Source organism: Spermophilus citellus (genome assembly GCF_964194105.1).
Source record: "Spermophilus citellus genome assembly, chromosome: 13".
Taxonomy (NCBI): Eukaryota; Metazoa; Chordata; class Mammalia; order Rodentia; family Sciuridae; genus Spermophilus; species Spermophilus citellus.
The window spans coordinates 78,339,167-78,352,529 of record NC_138193.1 but is presented as its reverse complement, the minus strand read 5'-3'; the positions used below and the strand labels follow the sequence as shown (position 1 = coordinate 78,352,529).

The 13,363-nt window shown below is 39.0% G+C and overlaps 1 long non-coding RNA gene across 3 annotated transcripts in view; it reads right to left on the bottom strand.

Moving 5' to 3' along the window:
• Positions 1-7,003: 7,003 nt before the first annotated feature.
• Positions 7,004-13,363, bottom strand: part of LOC308632311 — a 54,456-nt gene continuing 48,096 nt past the window's right edge. For all 3 annotated transcript variants that reach the window (XR_014018505.1, XR_014018506.1, XR_014018507.1), the window contains one exon: positions 7,004-7,537. This is a non-coding gene — a long non-coding RNA (uncharacterized lncRNA). The remainder of the gene's footprint in view (positions 7,538-13,363) is intronic.

Genomic DNA, 13,363 nt, shown 5'->3' with positions numbered 1-13,363 from the left:
TGTCTTGGAAATTCTCCTATTCCATAGGCTTTCTCTTCACACTCTTGATTGTTTCCTTTGCTGTGAAGAAGCTTTTTAGTTCGATGCCATCTCTTTTATTGATTTTTTTTTCAATTTTACTTCTTGTACTTTTAGAATTTTGCTAAGAAAGTCAAGTTCCTGAGCCAGTATGTTGGAGTGTTTTGGCCCACATTTTTAAAATCTATTAAATTAACCACATTAACAAATTACAGGACAACTACATGGCCATCTCAAAAAGTGCAAAAAACACTCATTTAATAAAATTCAACAATTAATCATAAGGGAAACTATTAGAAAACTACAATAGAAAGACATTCTTTAACCTAAGGTTAAAGACCTTCTACCTAAGGTGTGGACCTTCTAGGATCCCTACTAATTGCCCTGATAGATCAATGAGGATTCTTTTCTACTCTACAGTTATTTGAACAGTTATTTATCCTATGTGAGATCTGGGCACTCCTTTGCTCCCAGCTCACCTTTTGTTCTTCTTCAGCCTTATGAACTCGTATGCTACACGTGTATAGCCTAGTATTCAGCAAAGATAAAAGAGTGTTTCTTTGAAGGTTTCTGGAACTCTTTTTTTCTGTATAGTTGTACCCTCTGCAAAACTCTGCCCTACATCTTCTGTCTCACACTGCCTGAAGTCCAGTCTTTTTCTTGACTTAGTAAGATTGATAGAATCTGCCTGGATATGGAATGTGTCTCCAGGACACACCCTCTTAGGAATCACAGTCCTGTGCTGCCTTTGTCTAATATGAAAACCAATTTTCTAAATTTTGCCCAGTTTTCCAGTTGTTTACAGCAGGAAAGTAAATCTGATCCCTAGTATCATGGTCACAAGTGAAAGTTTATTACAGATGGACTAAGACTTATGACAGATTCTCATCTCAATAAACCCATTGTAAGTCGAATATATTGTAAATCAAAAATGCATATAATACCTAACCTCCAAAAATCACAGTTTGGCAACACAGTAAACTGAAATGTTGGTTGTTCATTCTTGTGACCTCATAACTGACTGGTAGCTCCAGCTTGATTCTCAGCTATATGATCATTTTTTTTTGTTGTCTGCTTACTCTTAAGAGAGCAGGGACACTGTTGGATTGTTTGGCAACTCTGCTTATACTGGTGGGCCAGTTGACCATGGGTTTAATGTAAGGCAGACTTTCTCTAATGACACTTTTGACTGGGTAACTCTTTGTTGGAGGAAACTTTCCTTGTGCACTATAGGATGTTCAGTAGCATCCTTGACTTCTATGTGCTAGATGCCAGGAGCACATCCCATGCCATTGGTATCCCCAGCCTCTGGTTTTGTGGCAATTCAACATGTCTCTAGAGATTGCCACAAGCCTTCAGCTGAGAATTGCTAATGTAGGATGATCTGTTTGGGATGTTCATGAGTGGACTCTTAAATTTTATATCTAGGTATTCCCCATTGGATAATTTCTTTGCCTGAAGGATGAAGTGGATGAAGAGAGTAGGGAGTCTTTAAATACCCTCACCTGTGCCTCGTGCTTCTTCATCTCAAAACTATCTATTTTTCTTTCAGTAGCCTTCACCTCAAGACTTTGGTGAGTGTGGGAGAGACAGGCAACCAGTGGTAAGAATGGGGTGAAAGAAAAAATCCAAGAATTCACATGATTCTCACAGATCTTTCATTTAATTGGTCTTCCTTAAGTCAACATTCCCAATTCACAGTACTTCCAGAGGTGCTATCAGTTCTTGAGCCTGTTGAGGATTCTGAGTTTTCCTATATTAATGTCACTTTATGATGACTCTTCAAGTCTGCCAACTGTTACCAGGTGTCTCTGCTTTCTACCCTCCAAAATTTGGCTCCTTTGATATCTTCTTTAACTTTCTTTATCTGTAGGGTTCATGGCACTTTCCCTCAAAATAGCTTTGATGTAGTTGTAGAGGGAAAAGTTAAGAAAGATCAAAATTAGATATGTTTTATTCTGTTAACTTTTTCTAGAAGCTTCCATTTCTTGCACTTTTGATAATTTCATCACATTCCTAATAGTCACCAGTTATTTTGGGAAGTTGGTTGTTCAGGGGAAAGGGACAGCTCTAACCTATTTTCTTCCTGCCTTTCCTTGTGCCTTGCTGGGGCTAGAGCTCGGTGGTAGAACATGGGTTCTCCAAGCCCTGAGGTCAATCCCCAACATAAAAAAAAAAGAGTTAGTTGTAGCCACCAACCAACCAAGTCATGTGGAAAAGTAAGCTATTAGTATTGAAAAGAGGCCCACTCAAGACAGCTCTTGAATGAGAGAAGAAACTGGGCGTGGTTGCCTGTGCCGATAATCTAGGCTTCTCCAGAGGCTGAGACATGGGGAAGGCAAGTTCAAGGCTAGCCTAGAGAACATAGAAGATCCCATCTCAAAAACTAAAACTTATAAAAGAATGGGGGGAAAGGTTTTTATAAATCCAGAGTAGTGTCATTGGAATGTAAGGATTTTTGAAGAGCAACCAGCCTTCTTGGATTATAGAACCAGAAAGAAACTGAAATGCTTTCTTTTGCTGCTACTTTTTCAGTGAACTTTTTGTTTTCTTGGTACCTGGGATTGAACCCAGGGTTGCTTTACCACTGAGCTACATCCCCACCCCTTTTTATTTTGAGAGGGGGTCTTGCAAAATTGCTTAGGGCCTCCCAAAGTTGCTGAGGCTAGCCTTGATCTTGCAGTTCTCCTGCCTAAGCCTCCCAAGTCACTGGGATTTCAGGTGTGCAACCCTGTGGTTGGCTCCATGAACATATCTTGTACAAGGCCCATCAGTTGCTATGCCAGCCCCTGAATCCACATGACCCTTCTGGCTCCACTCTGCCACCAACTGCATCTTTCCTCTTGTCTTTCAGTTCAAACTACTGAAAAAGAATTACAGCCTAGTTCCATATTTCTAGACAGGGTGTAAATTAAATATAACCAAGTGACCAGCATGGGAGAAAGTGGTGGGGCAGGGGAGGTGTTACACAGCCATATCCATTCAGCAGTGACCTTGTATGTGGCAGGAAAATTGACCTACCCAAGCCTAAATGAAACATTTGTTTTAATGAATCTGAATTAGAACAGAAGCTAGAACTTTTGAGTATACAACCTTAATTTTTGAAGTTGGTGTCAAATGCAGAATCCATGTACCTTACAAAGCCATTGTCAAGATGAAAGTGTAAAAAGTATGGGATTGGCTTAGTATGGTGATTCCTTTCATCGAATGGTTTGTACCTCAAATTAACTACTCTCCATGATTCCTGCAAGTCTGCTGTCTGCTGAGGCATCTGTTCTCTCTGACGTCACCAGTCCTCAGCCTGTATTTTTACCTAGTGTTTACAAATTCCAAAGCATACTAAAGCACCCTCAACACTCAGCCCCACAGAATTTGGTCTGCTGTGGAGCTTTAAGGAACTCACTATTTTTCCAAAATAATGTATAATGTTTCTATATCTATGTGATTGTTCAAAATCAAGGGTCAGCAAACTACAGCCTATAGGCAAGTTGCCTATTTTTGCAGATAAAATTATATGGGAACATAGCCATGGCCATTCATTAACATGTTGTATAAGGCTGCTTTTGTGTATGATGGCAGAGTTACAAAGCCTAAAATGTTTATTGCTTGGCTCTTTAAGAAAAATTTTGCAGATCCCTCTTCTAGTTAGTTCTAGAAATGATCAGCATGTTTGGGAAAACTTTGGGTTGTTGTAAAAGGTTCATAGCTGCAAAGTAGTGGTACAATGTTTTCCCAGGCTATTTTTATTGTTTCTTAATTCCATAATCACTTTAAGGATTAAATTTAGAGCCAAAAGTCACTCAAACATCTCTAAAGATTATCTTACTGGCATAAGCTAAAGCACATATTATTGTACATGCATGGACTGAAATATTAAGTAATTTGATCTAGATGATTGTTTACAGTTTAACTCAAATGTACTCAGTCTGTTCTGGTTATTTATTCAAGGATTATATTTTCTTGCCACATTTACTCAAGAATAATAGTATGTGATCATTTCCTGTGTGATCTGGAATGTGGGGACCTCTCTCCAAATGCAGCCCTCTGATTTGTTTCCATGATGTGGAGTTGGCCTTTAGGTGATGTGATTGAGGTTTCCCAAACAGGATGTTAATTTTCACTCTTCACAGTTGGCGAAACAAAATCCTTTATATGATTTTGAAGGCCAAAGAGCCTCATATCCTCTCACACCATCTTTAATTTATAAAATAAATGTTAACTTGGTTTCTTTGTGCATCATTTGCAACAAACTTGTATTTTTCTTTGTGCATCATTTGCAACAAACTTGTATTTTTAAGGTGCTCTCCCCAACTCAGGCAAGCACACTCAGCTAAAGCAGCCTATTTAGAAACAAATGAGTTTTAGCCTAGAGTTTAATGATAAAAATACATTGCTTGCAAAAGTTCTAAGCAGCACTCTGGTGCCTCCTACACAGTTTTACCAACAAACTCTTTGCCTAAAATACAAAATCTTTAAGGCAGCCTCCACTTTCTCCCTCCAAGAGGGAAGAGGAAAGAAAGGTTGTGGCTTTTGCAATACAGAGGACCCTCCTCTTCAGTGTCCTCTCACAGGTTCCTGATTCCCACAGTACAAGTTGAAAAAACGAGAAAAGAATCTTCGTGCCAAGACATGCAGCAGTTAACTCTTTTGAATGAGAAAAATGTGTGTTCATGACCACCAAACCGAGACAAACAGCCATCACTGCTACTGGAAACTGGGGACTGGGTCTGAGCCAGAGCAGCTGCTCTCTGTGCCTCTCCTACTTAAGAGAAGACTAGCCTGCAGACTGGCCTGTCACAGCTTGCCCTGCCCCAGAACCCTGGACTCCCTCTCTGAAGTTTCCACTTGTTCCATCTTGTTCTACCCAGTAGACCGTCTCTGGCACCTCTTCTTTGCTAGGCATCCTGCTTTGGTGAACCCTACAACCTGCATTTTCTCCAACGTAACACTGAAGTTTCTCCTTTACCTGTCTTTCCCTGGCCTCTTCCCTCTCCCACTAAACTGTAAGACCGCCCAAATCCAAAGATCATGGTTTTCGTTTGTTGGTTTTTTGTACTAGGGATTGAACTCAGAAGCACTTAACCACTGAGTCACATCCTCAGCCCTATTTTGTATTTTCTTTAGAGATAGGGTCTCACTGAGTTGCTTAGTGCCTTGCTTTTGCTGAGGCTGGCTTTGAACTTTCGATCCTCCTGCCTCAGCCTCCTGAGCTGTTGGGATTACAGGCATGCACCACCGAGCCCAGCAAGACCATGTATTTTTTTGTTCAACAAGACTCTTATATAAGGTTGCCAGAATTAAAATTGGGGTTACTTATTCCCCAATATGTAGTCCACCACAGGAATTCGATTGTTTTGAATGAAAGAAAAAGGGATGGGACTTCAGACTGAATGGGGCAAAAACATCAGTGTTATAGGCAGTTGTATTTCCAACAGGCCCATGAGCAGGAATTTACAGAGTTGAATGAAAGAAAGCCACGGAGGGTGGCCATTGACAGTGAGCCTCTGCTTTCACTTGCTGTCTTCCCACCCAACCTCTCCCAAGACTCTTTCAGGCTAAGTCCTGCAACATACAACTAATGGAACTTTTGTTAGTCAGCCAATTCTTTTAAAAATCCCTTTATTTCAGCTTTGTGTCCAAAAGTCCAGGCACTTAGCTCCAGACGCCCCTGTGTAGAACATTGTCAGGAGCCTATAGAAAAACTGTACTAGCGCCCAGGGGGCTTATTTTGATTATCTAAAATTTCACTTTTTGCTCTGTGTCTGATTTCATGGGAGACTTATTTTTCTTCTAGACTCTGGATCCATGAAATCTATGCTAATTTGTGTGTGGGGGAGAATAGTATTAGCCTATTCCTTTACCATGTGTTTACTCCTTATTCCTTCCTTCACCTAGAAAGCTCTCCTAGTTTGTGCTCCTTACCTCAGAGAAGACGAGTGAGAGCAAGGGACAGAGAAACAAAAGTAGCTGCCCTTAAGGAAGAAAAAAACAAAAAAAAAAAATAATAATGACATAGACAAAATATTTGGAAGAAAAGATAATGACAGTAGAAAAGAGAGAAAAAAAATCTCGGAGAGAGGAAGTGAAGCCATAGGAAAATAGAAAGGGCAGAGATAGTGTGGAGTCCTGTGCCCTTCCCCAGGCTCACTTGAGAAGGTCACAGTTCCAGATGTCTTTGAGGTACTTGTTCCTTATCCTCAATAGAACCCCAGGAAAGTGGCAAGACCCCAGCGAAGAAATGGATGCATAGTTGGTCCCTGCTAAAAGGAACTGAGGCAGGCAGACATGCTGTTTTGCAGCCCCTTGTAAGATAAAAAATGCCTCCTTGTGACCAAGAGGATGACAGAAATGGAGGTATTCCTGGGCCTGAATGAGGTCATCAAACTGTGAAGAATGGCTCAGTAAATGCCAGTGCGGAACAGTGATCTTGAGGTCCATGTTAGTCCCTCCACTCCTTTCCCACTGCACACCTTGCATCTCATAAGCCCATTTCAGAAAGGCTTTTCCTAAATATAACCCCAGGGAAAGGAAAGGTTGAAGGCTATCAGTTCACTGAGGGTTCACTTCTAACAGTTTAAAGAAATGGAGGCTTGAAGTCAAAAGTAGTTGAAGTTCTCATATCAGCATGTGGAACTGTATCCACGGCTTGCGGTTTACTTACATTCAGGTTTGACATTTCTAATGAAGGAGCGGTGCTCATTTAGCCACTTAAACGTCTTCTCAAAAAGTGTTCAGGTTCAAGAAACCAAGTAATGGGTATACTATCCAACATATGCCAATAAACAGGGGAAATGTTCTCTCCTGATAAGAGGTCTCTGTTCTCCACCCCAAGAATCAAGACAAACAATTTGCCAAGTGTGGAAACTGCATTTCAACATTAACAAATAAATAAATAATAACCTCAAGCATGATCCTAGTTAACTTTTAGTATCAGTTGATTAAGAAAATAGAAAGCTAAGATGTATTCAATAACGTTAAAAATCAATTTATTTTATTTATTGTAATGACATTTATGCATACTTGTAAAGTAACCCATATAGATGAGCACATATTGCACTCGATCTACTGAGAGAACACTCACATGGGTTTGCAGATCCCTTGAAGTGCCTAGAGGTCTGAGGGCCACAAGTTGGAACCTACTGGGCCAAATTATTTTAAATTGGTCTTGTTTAGAAAATCCAGCATGTATGATGGCAATGTCTTGCAGAAATCTCTCTCTTAGTATTCCAGTCTGAGGACTCTGGCAGAAGTAATAGCCTGCTGCAAATCAGATCACCCTTTTTTGTATGCAAAGTCTTCATACCAGCTGAATCACAGCTTGCTTTGCACTTCTCGTAACACCTTGCAACATCACAAAATATTTGCTGGAGTTTGTGGAGGGCGGCTGCAGAATTAGTAAACTGAAAGGAGGCCTTCCTTCACTCCCACCCCTGTCAGCACCTTCTGTTCCAGCAGACCGAAAGGCAGCTTGAGAACTCTGATTGCTTCGCCAGAGTATGACAATTCTTGGCACTGTCGCCTGGGGCAAGGATGGAAGCAAAGGAAACATTATGGAGTTTTGCAGGTGCCATTACAGAATATTGTCACTTTACAGAATTGAATGTATAATGACTTCATGAAGGTGAGTTGCTATGGCAACTAGCATTCTCAACTTTTATATCTGGAAGTAAGAGTGATGTGGGCCATTTCTATTTGGACTATATATTCTGGGTTTAATGAGTAACTACCCATGCTCCAACTCCTAGGTAACCAGGCTCATGCAATGCTAGACCAGGAAGGGACCTTAGCAACCATCTAGTTTCACCTCTTAGGTTTATAGATAGGGAAATGAGATTCAGAGAAGTGACGTTTCATAACTAATATGTTTTGGTCCTGAGCCCATGTTTCCCCTCTTAGTTTTCTAGTGCTCTGTTCTTTATACTGCACTGCCTTTCTGAATTAACTCACCCAACTTTCATGATTAGATAAACTGAAATGGAACCTCAGGTAGATAGAGGGTCACTGTTATTTACCAATGGTTTGTTAAATCAAGTCCTATGGATGTCCTGGCGTCTCAAGGATCTATCTATCTTCATCAGAGTAATCCCAGATTTCACATGCAAAAAACTTTTACATATCCAGAATGATGGTTAGTACTGAGGAAATAGGAGTGACTTGTGGGAACTTGATCTAGTTTTATGGTTCCAACATATTACGTAGATTAGCAATCTGCAAAGAAGAGAATATACTCCACTTACAGTGAACATAAGGTTAACTTCCTTCAGTGATTTATAAAATGCATCCTTTAGGTTTTTTCAAGGCCTCCTTTCATGAATAATTCTCACACAAATACAAGCAAAAATACTTTGGATAAGAATTTTATCCAGTTAATAAATCACCAGCCCGAAATGCCTACCGAGCCTTCATAGGTAGTGGCCACAGGTTTGAAACGGGGCTTGGGAGAGACAGTAAGGACCCACCCGTTGCATTGGTCGCCCGGCAAACGGAAACGAACTGTCGCCATTTGCAAGAGATACCACCATGGCAGAGAACTGACATCATCAGACTGCGGCAGAGGAGATAACTTCATTGAAACCTGCGGCTACAGGTGTGTAATTCCCAAGCCTTCCCTCTCCACACATCGGGGAAACTTTAAGGGCCCCTCCCAGCTCTCCCGTGAGCACGATAGCCAGACCGAGGGAATCAGAGGTGGCGCGGGACCTGAAGCGCAGAACTACCGCTCCCACCAGTGCTGACAGCTGAGGTCTCTTGCACCAGCTACCGGAGACGTGGCTACCGGAGGGCAAGTAAAATTCGCTGAGGATTCTCAGCCCCAAGCTCTACAAACTTAGGGTCTGAGGGAATGGCAAACTAGAAGACTGTGCCCAGTCATTCATGAAAACAGGGCTCCCGGGAGCAGCAGACCTGGCATGTAGCCAGTATTGTGGTGAGCGGCACCCGTGAGAGGGGCCTGGCTAGAGGAAAAGTGGGAAGTGACTAGACACAAGAGGAGGCCCTAGGCACTCAGGATTGGAGACTCGCCCAGTCTGGCAGGAGCTGCTGCACAGTGATTGGTTCCCGCGTATTGACAGGAGAAACTTGGCCTGGTGGGCACAGTGCCACCTACTGGAAGAGAAGTTAAAAAACTCTAAGACTGCATTTATTAGTTGTTTTTTTTTCTTTTCTTTTTTTCTTTTCTCTCTTTTTTTTTTGATTTGGGTTTTTCTTTCATTTTAATTTTTCTTTCTTGTTGTTTTTTTAAATTTTTTTTACAATTCTTTTTAAATTTTTTTTTCTTCCAATTTTAATTTTAATTTTTTTAATTATTTTTTTAAAAAATTTTTTTCTTTTTTTATTTCCTCTTTTTTTCTTCTTTTGTCTTATCATTTCTTTTCAATTATCTTATCCCCCCTTCCTTGAATTCTACCCGCTTACTCTCATTCTCTTTAGTGACTTCTTCCCTTCCCTTCTAATACCTTTCCTCCCAAGCATCAAATAAACTTATAGGAGTAAACAGTAACTCAGCAGTCAAACAGAACAAGAAGTAACATGAGCAAGTTGAAAAAACAAGGAAGAAAAGGAGTACAAACAATGCAGGACAGCCTAAATATTCAGGAGGACCTAGAGTCATCAGAAAAATGGTCATATAAAGAACTCACGGAACACCTTAGACAGATGGAATGGAACCTTAAAGAGGATACCAGACAGCAAATTCAAGCAGTGAAAGAACACATTGAGAATGAATTACATAAACAGATAAAAGAAGAAGTTAGGCATCTCTATCAGGAGATAGAGATTATAAAATATAATCAAACAATAATTCTAGAAATGAAGGAAATGATAAACCAAATTAAAAACTCAATTGAGAGTATCACTAACAGAGTGGAGCAAGTAGAAGCCAGAACGTCAGATAATGAAGACAAAATATATCATCTTGAAAACAGTCTAGCCAACTCAGAAAGGCTGGTAAAAAATCACGAGAAAAACATCCAAGAGTTATGGGATAACATACAAAAACCAAACTTACGAGTCATTGAGATAGAAGAAGGTACAGAGATTCAAACCAAGGGAATGAGTAACCTGCTGAATGAAATAATTACAGAAAACTTTCCAGAAATAAAAAAGGAAACAGACATACAAATTGAAGATGCATACAGGACACCGAACATACAAAATCACAGTAGACCAACACCAAGACACGTTGTTATGAAGATATCCAATATACAGAACAAAGAGAAAATATTAAAAGCTACAAGAGAAAGGAGGCAGATTACATTCAGGGGTAAACCAATAAGGTTAACAACGGATTTTTCATCACAGACACTGAAAGCAAGAAGGTCATGGAACAATGTATTTCAAACACTGAAAGACAATGGATGCCAACCAAGAATTCTGTATCCAGCAAAATTAAGCTTCAGGTATGACAACGAAATAAAAGTCTTTCATGATAAACAAAAGTTAAAAGAATTTGCAGCCAGAAAACCAACATTGCAAAGCATTTTGAGCAAAACACCACACGAGGAAGAAATGAAAAACAATAACCAAATCCATCAGTAGGAAGTGCCTCGGTAAAGACAGAGGGCGAGGGGAAAATAATCATGGAGAAACAAACTAAATGTTTTAAAAAAAGGATAAATAATCAAACATGGATGGAAGTACAAACCATATAGCAATAGTAACTCTGAATGTTAATGGCTTAAACTCTCCAATAAAGCGACATAGGCTGGTATCATGGATTAAAAAAACAAATCCAACAATATGCTGCCTCCAGGAGACACATCTGATTGGAAAAGACATACACAGGCTGAAAGTGAAAGGATGGGAAAAAATATACCATGCACACGGTCCTCATAAGCAAGCAGGGGTGGCCATCCTCATATCAAATAAAATCGACTTCAAGACTAAGTTAATCTAAAGGGATAAAGAAGGTCATTATATACTGTTAAAACGAACCATTCACCAACAAGACATAACAATTATCAATATTTATGCACCAAATAATGGTGCTGCGACATTCATAAAACAAATTCTCCTCAAGTTCAAGAATCAAATAGACCACAACACAATAATTATGGGTGACTTCAACACACCTCTCTCACCATTGGACAGATCCTCCAAACAAAAGTTGAATAAAGAAACTATAGAACTCAATATCACAATCAATAACCTAGACTTAACTGACATATATAGAATATATCAACCATCATCAAATGGATATACTTTTTTCTCAGCAGCACATGGATCCTTCTCAAAAATAGATCATATATTATGCCATAGGGCAACCTTCAGTAAATATAAAGGGGTGGAGATAATACCTTGCATTTTATCTGATCATAATGGAATGAAACTGGAAATCAATGATAAAAGAAGGAAGGAAAAATCCTACATCACATGGAAAATGAACAATATGTTACTGAATGATCAATGGGTTACAGAAGACATAAAGGAGGAAATCAAAAAATTCTTAGAGATAAATGAAAATACAGACACAACATATCAGAATCTATGGGACACAATGAAAGCAGTTTTAAGAGGAAAATTCATCACCTGGTGGTCATTCCTCAAAAAAAGAAAAAACCAACAAATAAATGAGCTCACACTTCATCTCAAAGCCTTAGAAAAGGAAGAGCAAAACAACAGCAAATGTAGCAGAAGGCAAGAAATAATTAAAATCAGAGCGGAAATCAATGAAATTGAAACAAAAGAAACTATTGAAAAAATTAACAAAACTAAAAGTTGGTTCTTCAAAAAAATAAATAAGATCAACAGACCTTTAGCCATGCTAATGAAGAGAAGAAGAGAGAGAACTCAAATTACTAACATACGGGATGAAAAAGGCAATATCACAACAGATGCTACAGAAATACAGAAGACCATTAGAAATTATTTTGAAAACCTATATTCCAATAAAATAGAAGATAGTGAAGACATCGATAAATTTCTTAAGTCATATGATTTGCCCAGACTGAGTCAGGAGGATACACACAATTTGAACAGACCAATATCAATGGATGAAATTGAAGAAGCCATCAAAAGACTACCAACCAAGAAAAGCCCAGGACCAGATGGGTACACAGCGGAGTTTTACAAAACCTTTAAAGAAGAATTAATACCAATACTTTTCAAGTTATTTCAGGAAATAGAAAAGAGGGAGCTCTTCCAAATTCATTCTATGAGGCCAACATCACCCTGATTCCGAAACCAGACAAAGACACCTCAAAGAAAGAAAACTACAGACCAATATCTCTAATGAATCTAGATGCAAAAATCCTCAATAAAATTCTGGCAAATCGAATACAAAAACACATCAAAAAAATTGTGCACCATGATCAAGTAGGATTCATCCCTGGGATGCAAGGATGGTTCAATATACGGAAATCAATAAATGTTATTCACCACATCAATAGACTTAAAGATAAGAACCATATGATCATCTCGATAAACGCAGAGAAAGCATTCGACAAAGTACAGCATCCCTTTATGTTCAAAACATTAGAAAAACTAGGGATAATAGGAACTTACCTCAACATTGTAAAAGCTATCTATGCTAAGCCTCAGGCTAGCATCATTCTGAATGGACAAAAGTTAAAGGCATTCCCTCTAAAATCTGAAACAAGACAGGGATGCCCTCTATCACCACTTCTATTCAATATAGTACTCGAAACACTGGCCAGAGCAATTAGACAGACAAAAGAAATTAAAGGCATAAAAATAGGAAAAGAAGAACTTAAATTATCACTATTTGCAGATGACATGATTCTATACCTAGAAGACCCAAAAGGTCTACAAAGAAACTACTAGAACTAATAAATGAATTCAGCAAAGTGGCAGGATATAAAATCAACACGCATAAATCAAAGGCATTTCTGTATATCAGCGACAAAACTTCTGAAATGGAAATGAGGAAAAACACTCCATTCACAATATCCTCAAAAAAAATAAAATACTTGGGAATCAACCTAACAAAAGAGGTGAAAGATTTATACAATGAAAACTACAGAACCCTAAAGAGAGAAGTAGAAGAAGATCTTAGAAGATGGAAAAATATACCCTGTTCATGGATAGGCAGAACTAACATCATCAAAATGGCGATATTACCCAAAGTTCTCTATAGGTTTAATGCAATGCCAATCAAAATCCCAACGGCATTTCTTGTAGAAATAGATAAAGCAATCATGAAATTCATATGGAAAAATAAAAGACCCAGAATAGCAAAAGCAATTCTAAGCAGGAAGTGTGAATCAGGCGGTATAGCGATACAAGATTTCAAACTATATTACAGAGCAATAGTGACAAAAACAGCATGGTACTGGTACCAAAACAGGCGGGTGGACCAATGGTATAGAATAGAGGACACAGAGACTAA